This window comes from Macrosteles quadrilineatus, unplaced genomic scaffold, assembly GCF_028750875.1.
Source record: "Macrosteles quadrilineatus isolate MER2022 unplaced genomic scaffold, UCM_ALF_1.0 Scaffold_3__2_contigs__length_128488019, whole genome shotgun sequence".
Taxonomy (NCBI): domain Eukaryota; kingdom Metazoa; phylum Arthropoda; class Insecta; order Hemiptera; family Cicadellidae; genus Macrosteles; species Macrosteles quadrilineatus.
Window position 1 is genome coordinate 22,816,370 of NW_026542596.1, and position 7,837 is coordinate 22,824,206.

Below are 7,837 nucleotides of genomic sequence, written 5' to 3' on the forward strand. Positions count from 1 at the left end.
TATCAGCGGGATTCGAACCCGGAACCTACAGTATATCAGCCCGGCACGCTAACCATTAGACCACCGAGGCCCGATGGCTATCGAAAGTTTTGTTACGGTAATGGCGTTCCTCAGCTAATAAGAAGCCCTCAGCTGTCATCGTAGCCTCTTCTATACCTCCCCTGAGTAAGTACCTAAATGGAGGGAGAGGGAGAGTTGGATTCGATGAGATGACTGATGAGGGTGAGCGAGCGTGGGCGTGAGCTAAAAAAACTGGCTATGTTAAACAACCATGCAACTGCACTGTTGTAACTGATATCACTAGGAGGCTGACTACTGTCACGGCCGCCTTTAACTCCTGTAGACTTTTCTTCATAATCAAAGTAGTTAAAGACAAGTCTATTTCATAAATCGTCTAAACTCAAAGTTTAGTTTCTTTTTCTATTGCATGTTGTTTTAATTTTTCTTATCATTTCTTTTTTTTGTTCCGTTTTGTATTATTATTCCTTGCCAAACAGTTTATCAGAAGCCACACTTAGCAAAAAATGTATCCCTTTGTTTTTGTCATTTTATTTGAAAAATATATCTAATACATGTGATTTTTTTAAGTTAGTAACTAGGCTTAAGACAATGACATTTGGATCGATTTAATTAATTGCAAACTCATTCAAGGTAAAGCCTTGCTAGTGACTAAGGCCGACTTATTCCTTAGACACAGCTGTTAATTAATAGCCCATGAAGCTAATGCCAAAGGGACCTACAGTTTAGAGTGGAATCCCATGTGTATTTTCCTTCCGCTATGGTGGAATCCGAACCACATTTTTGCCTTGGTATATACGAATTGGTCTAATTTTCATGATAGTTTAACATTGGTTATTGAAATTTATCTGGCGTAATACACATGGGACTTTTTACTAAGCAATATTTTATATTAATTACGACTGTTCGAAATCGTAGAATATTTGATTACCGCATAAGATTATACACTAATGTTGAATAAAGAGTATTGACGAAAACCGGTCTTTTCTATCTTTTCTAGTATTCTTGGAGAATGTATTAATGGTGTATTAATGACTTATCTGTAAAAAGCTTTCTTTTTGCTGATGACTTGGCCTTGTGTGTACGGGGTAACTCTTTGAATGACGTTACAGATACATTGGATACAAAATCTGCTGTTATTAATGACTGGTGTAATGCAAACAAGTTATGTCTTAATGCTGATAAGACTCAAGACCTGACTATTAGTCTTAGCAGTAATGGTAATGGTGTAAACAAACACTCTGAAGTTTTTGGGTTTTCACTTGCAGTCAAACTTGAAGTGGTTTTCACATGTAGATTTTGTAGCATCTAAAATTGTAAAAGGCATATATTTATGATAAGAGCACTTAGGTCCACTGTTTCAGTTGATGTCCTTATTTGTATATATTATGGCCACATTCATGGCTACTTTGGTTTTGGTTTAGAGTTTTATTTTATTTGCCAGAGCCATCTTGATTGTTTTGTTTTTCTTTTGACGATTGTCATGAACTTTGTACATAGTTTTAACGACAATAAATCATTTCATTTCAGCTTTAGCGCTCAGTGTGTCGGCTGTGGAGTACGCTGCACCAGTATGGAATGCATCGTAACATGCAAAAAAGGTTGACATTGCAGTCAATGGCATGGCTCGGATTGTAACTGGGTGTTTGAAACTAAACCCAGTACACAAACTCTATCCTATCATAGGGATCGCCCCTCCATCAATCCGACGTGATGTCGCTGCCGACGCAGAAAGGACTAAGCAAGAGACATATACCCTCGTCATCTATTACACGGCCACCAACCTAGAGCGACGGCTTCGGTCCAGAAAGACCTTTTTATCACGGACACGAGTCCTGGATGGATCACTCTCAAGCAATCGGGTGGCAAGGTGGGAGGCTACGTTGACTAACCCTCCCATACCAGCCAGGGAGGAACTGGCTCCTGGTGGAGGCCTTCATTACACGGTGTGGAAGATCCTAAATCGAATTAGGGTCGAGGTACCAAAATGCAAGACAAACATGCAGAAATGGGGTCTCTTACCAGACGAAGGAAACATCTTGTGCGCGTTTGGTGCTGTTCAGGATCCTGGCCATCTGCTGATCTGCCCACGCCTAAACAAGTCTTGCCCATTAGATGATTTTTTACATGCGAATGACAAAGCCATCGGTAGCTAATTTTTGGTAAAGCGAAGTCTGATTTCCGGACACGGAAAGTAAGTATTCTTGGGAAAACCCTAGGACGTTCTGTAATTTTTGACGATGTGACACCAGAATGGGCGTGTTATTTGACGATCCCACAGATCATGAAGTAGAAACCACATGGATAATAAACAAATGATTAATCTTTGCCTGTATAAATAACTAATTTTTCATTTCATTCCATGGCCCGAAAATGAACATGTTTTGTATTATTATTTCAATGCAACTGTCAAAAAAACGCCAGAACACATGTAGAGATTATTAGCAGGGCTAGATATCTCTAGCCCTGGATTATTAGTATATTAGGGCCGGTTGCTGAGCTCCGGATCTATAAGTTCTGGACTTATTGAGTCTAGGACTCAAATAAGCTCTCGGATCTAAATCGTCTTGCTGAGTTGCAGATCTATCTCTGAAACTCCAGGATCTATAAGTCCTGGACCTATTTGAGTCCAGAACTTAAAGCAATAAACATTGAGGGAATCGTAGAGTATTTGGCGTTGTGATGTTGGCAACGAGCCGGGCTGTCTGCTCCGCGCTTCGTAAACAATAGACATCACCCCACGATACATACTCACGATTGGCTAAGGCTAGAATTTCAAAGTGACACTTTCTTTAAAACTATATCGTGCGTTTTTGGTAACTTTTGACAGTTAGACCCACTGAGCTATAATAATAACTGGAGTAACCACTCTGTGTTTTAAAAACGTACCACTGTTTTTGCTGGTTTTGTTTCAGAGTTTCGTTTTGTTAGGTTGGCCGGGTAATCGGGTTGGTGGGACTTGTCAAATTAGAGGCAAGATCAAGATGGCGTCATCCTGTTTTGTTGATAAAGTAGTAAACAAAACTCTGCCAACTCAACATTATGATTGAAATATAAGTTTATTTATTTATTTTACGAGCAAGAGCAAACCATTTTAACAAGATCATAAACTGATAGTCGTTATTTAATCAAATGCCATAGGGCTATTGGCTTAAACCAATACCTGCAAACCAGGAAATTTGACTAGCCTATTTTCACGACATAGCTTGAAAAGAGGTAAATAAGTTAGTATTTATTTACTATCAAACAAAAACAATTTATAATGTTTCAAAATAACTTTAAATACAGGTGCAATAACTTAAATAAGTTGTTGATACAAGTCTTTGAAATAACATAACCCCAAATAAATAGTATGGTTAGGGAATGAATTGGAATTATTTGACAGCATCCCACCAACCGATCACACGGCCAACATAACAACACGAAACAACAAAAACAAACCATCCAAAACTGTGGCACGTTTTTCTCCAACGTTTAGAGAGTAGTGACTCCAGTTATAATCTATATCTCAATGGTTAGACCTATCAGCTGAAAGTGACGGAGAGAGTGACAACAACCGAATTATAATAATTTTTTTTTCAATTAAATTCAGTGGTAAACTTATTTTTTTTAAATATAGGGTTGTAATATTTCTATCGAAAATATTATAGTTAGAGGTAGTGGCTGAGAAAAGCGTTATAACAGGGTTTAAATAAAAAATCACGGCAAATCCAGTGCGATTTGGAGTACCACAAAGGTACTAAGCTCATGTTCATTCATAATCTATCTATCTATCTATCTATCTATCTATATATTAATAGGCAAGCATGTTTCTTTAAAACCTTTTTTCTCAGCTCGTGTGCATCGTTGGTAAAATCTACGCATACCGTTAGAAAGCTATTTTCCTGTAGGTGTGCAGAATCCCTTTATAAATTAAAATAGGCTCAAAAATAAGCACAACAAATGAATTTGAAATTTAAAAAAATTAACATGGGTCTTATGGGTTGCTATGGTGATGACGAAATAACAACAAAATATAAACAGAAAATCAAAACAAATGGAAGACATTCCAATCACATGTTTTATTTACAGTGTGGGGTGAAAATAGAGAAAAGTTTGCACAAAAAATACTTTTGGTCGATTTTTCGACCACGGGGCGGTGCTCTCGTCTATATATTAATAGGCAAGCATGTTTCTTTAGAACCTTTTTTCTCAGCTCGTGTGCATCGCAGGGAAAATCTACGCATACTGTTGGAAAGATATTTTCCTGTAGATGTGCAGAATGCTTTTAAAAATTAAAATAGGCTAACAAATAAGAACAAAAGATTAATTTGAAAACTTCAAAAAATTAACATGGACCATATGGGTTGCCATGATGGTGACGAAATAACAACAAAACGTAAACAGAAAATCAAAACAAATGGAAGAAATTCCAATCACATGTTTTATTTACAGTGTGGGGAGAAAATAGAGAAGTCTGTACATTAATTATTTTTGGTCGAGTTTCGACCACAGGACGACCACTAGTACTTATTTAATACGCAAGCAGGATTTTTGTGACAATTACTCCTCCGAAACTACTGAACCGATTGACATGTTTTTGGTGTCATTGGAAAGAGCGTAACGTGAAGTTGTGCAGGAAACTTTCTTTTTAGGTAAATAATTAGAGAGTGAGGCCCTGGGGCCCTTTAAAGTTTCGTATTTCTCCATAAGATTAACATGGGAAACAAACATTGTTTTGAAACTCCAGCTGTTGTCAGAAATTAAATATTAATAATTGGTCTCCATGGAAGCATGAGAAAATTCACAATGTTTACAATTGCTTTGACATTTAAATGTAAACAACTGTCAAATGCCTATTTTACAATTACAGACAGCTGATCCAGAAAAATAAAATAACTATGTGGTAGGTTTATTTAATCTTAAACTTTATGATAGATTATTTATTATAAATCTATTTCAATGATTATGAAACAGATTTGTCCCGTTGCGAAGCAAAATTAAAAGTGAAAAGAAGAACACATGTTAATTGTAAACAGTCAATGTGTAAATGATTATCTATGTTGTATTAAAGATGTGTATAGTTTTGGATGTTGGTTTGTGTTTAATGATATAAGTTATTAATTATAGAATTTTTATTTTAAGGATTTGGCATATGAGTAAGCCTATGATAAATAACACCATTTCAGAGTTCTGCCAGTTTTTGAGTAGAGTTTAAAGTAGCCTACACCTTATTGTCTACAAATTGGCTAAATAACTTAGGTACGGTACTTTACAAAAGTTGACAGCCTTTTTACGTAGACTTAAATTGTACGCCTTTTTCCGTCCATGGGCAGGTTGATTGTTATAAATTAACTCTTTAAACTGGAATAGGATTGTTATGTAAATCGTAAGTATTTCCATTAGTTGACTACCTACTAAAAACCACCTATTTAGTTGACTCTTTTAAAATCATCGGAAATTATGACTGTTATTAGTTTCTAAACAAGTTATATGTTTATAAATAACTCCTGTACTTCTTTGCGATTGCTCGATTTCGAGCAACATGTACACTAGTATAAATTAATGTATGTAGATAAATTATGTTATTAGATAAATTATTATTTTTATAAATTATTATTTACATAAATTATGTATATTAGATAACCAAAATCGAAAAGAGTAGTTTTATAACGTGTTGATTATTCTTATTTAACAATTTCTGGGTAGGTGCAAACTCACCGAAAGACACAATTTACTGGAAACTAATGTCAAAACTTGTAGAGCTGAAATAGTATAGCTTTTGTACAGGAAATACAAATGAATGAATGGAAGAAATAATAGCCTAAATAATGGCCCATGTTAGTTTTCCAACGTAAAATTCAGCATGAACAAAAAAAATCCCTAAACAAACACAAAATATAAACCAAAACTAAAAATACCTACCAGGTCTGGGACCTGTTTCATAACAGAATACAAACTAATAATATTAGTCTTGTTATTTGTAAAACAGAAATTTTATTTTATAACAGGAAAATACTAACTTACAAGCTACACAAATTACAAAATAAAGTAATATTGTATGCTTGTACGTCGCCTCGCCCAAACATTTTCAAATTTGTAAAATGTTTGAAATCAGTTCAAATAGACACGTATTTACTCATGAATAGATGACACCTACGTGAAAAAAGTAATCTAAAGGCCAAGTGGCTAACAGAAAAACTTTTACAGTTAGGAGAGGGCAAAATAATTGGGCTCTGGACTTTGTGAAATGTGTGTGGTATAGAGCTTGTGTAGAAAATAAAATGTAAATATAAGGTGAAGTATTGTGTATATACTTCTTGTGTTTTTGTATATACAGTATTTAAATTAATTATATGAATAATATTTTAATTACTATTTATATTACGTACTCTTTTTCAAGTTGATTTTTGTAAATTATAAATATGGTTACAAATGGGACTGGTCGAATATACTGAGTTAAAAGTATAATATGTAATGTTTTAATAAGCCCATGATAAAATACTAGTACAGTCGTAGAAAAAGTTTAATATAGTACTTAAGTGCATGTCGCATTTAAGTATGAGTGAGTACTACGATAACGTAGACCATTAGTTCACAATCGAGTATGATATTCAATAAGAAAGCAAGTCATAACTCTAACCCGTTCGACTCTGCATGTTGGGTGTCTCAAACTACTTATACGATAGAGCAGGTATTACATTTACTAAATTTTACTACTAGGATTTTATTAAAACAATGTTTTATTGCGATATGTAAAAATTTAAACATTGTCATTTTTGTAAATTACACACATCGGTTTCGTAGTAAAAAATCACGCGCAAACAAATATTCATTTTTGTTAGCGGATGTTTGCCAATTAACAAAAAATAGGATGTCTTAAATTATCAATTCCAGTTTCTAGGATGATACATAATATGGATACCTAATATATAGGGTACGGCCTAATATGATGATGATATAACGCGCAAACAAGGTTAATACACTCTGTAAAGTCTAGAATCTAATTTAAATCCTGCCCTTGGCGAGGATCTAAAATCGTACTGTTTTAAGTTCTGGACTTAACGGATTTTGCTAGATCTTTGTCTCAGCAAGAGACGAGAATCTAAATTAAGTTCTGGACTTATAGGTACTTGACTCAGCAAGTCAATTTTAAAACTCCAGAGTCTAACCAGCCAAATAAACTCCGGAGTCTAATAAGTTCTGGACTTCGCTAACGCCCTATCTCAGCAAGCCATTTCTTAGACTCCAGAGTCTAATGCCGGTTTAAGTCTAGAACTTAGCTAAATCCCGAGCTCAGCAACCGGCCCTAAGATTCAAAGTGGCTATTCGCACGTCAAAATGACGTCACAACTCGTTCCTGTTCCAGTGTTGCAATATAATGCAAAGTGAACAATTACTTATAGAAGCCATTTTGGAATTACTTTTTACTGACACTCAATAAATTTCGTTGGAAATGGAGATTCCTTTTAAAGTTTTGATGTGAACACTTTGCAGTTAATATGGGGAAAATAAAACAAAAATAAAGCAATAGAAATATTTTTTTACAAACAAATTTTTATATAGCTTTAATAAATAACTTAGTACAAGGAGACAGCCCATGGTTTGACTGAAGATAGGTTATCTGTGACCGAAAAGTTTATCTGTGGGTAACATTATTCTGTAAGAATCTAAGTTTATTTTCCAACTATGCATAATGCATAGTTGAGGATTCTATTACTGAGATACAAACAAAAATGGAAAATAGTTTAGGAAACATTTCAGAATTTTGAATAACAAAACAAAGTACAGCTTAACATACTAACTTATGTCACTTAACTAACAATACATTTTAGGCGCT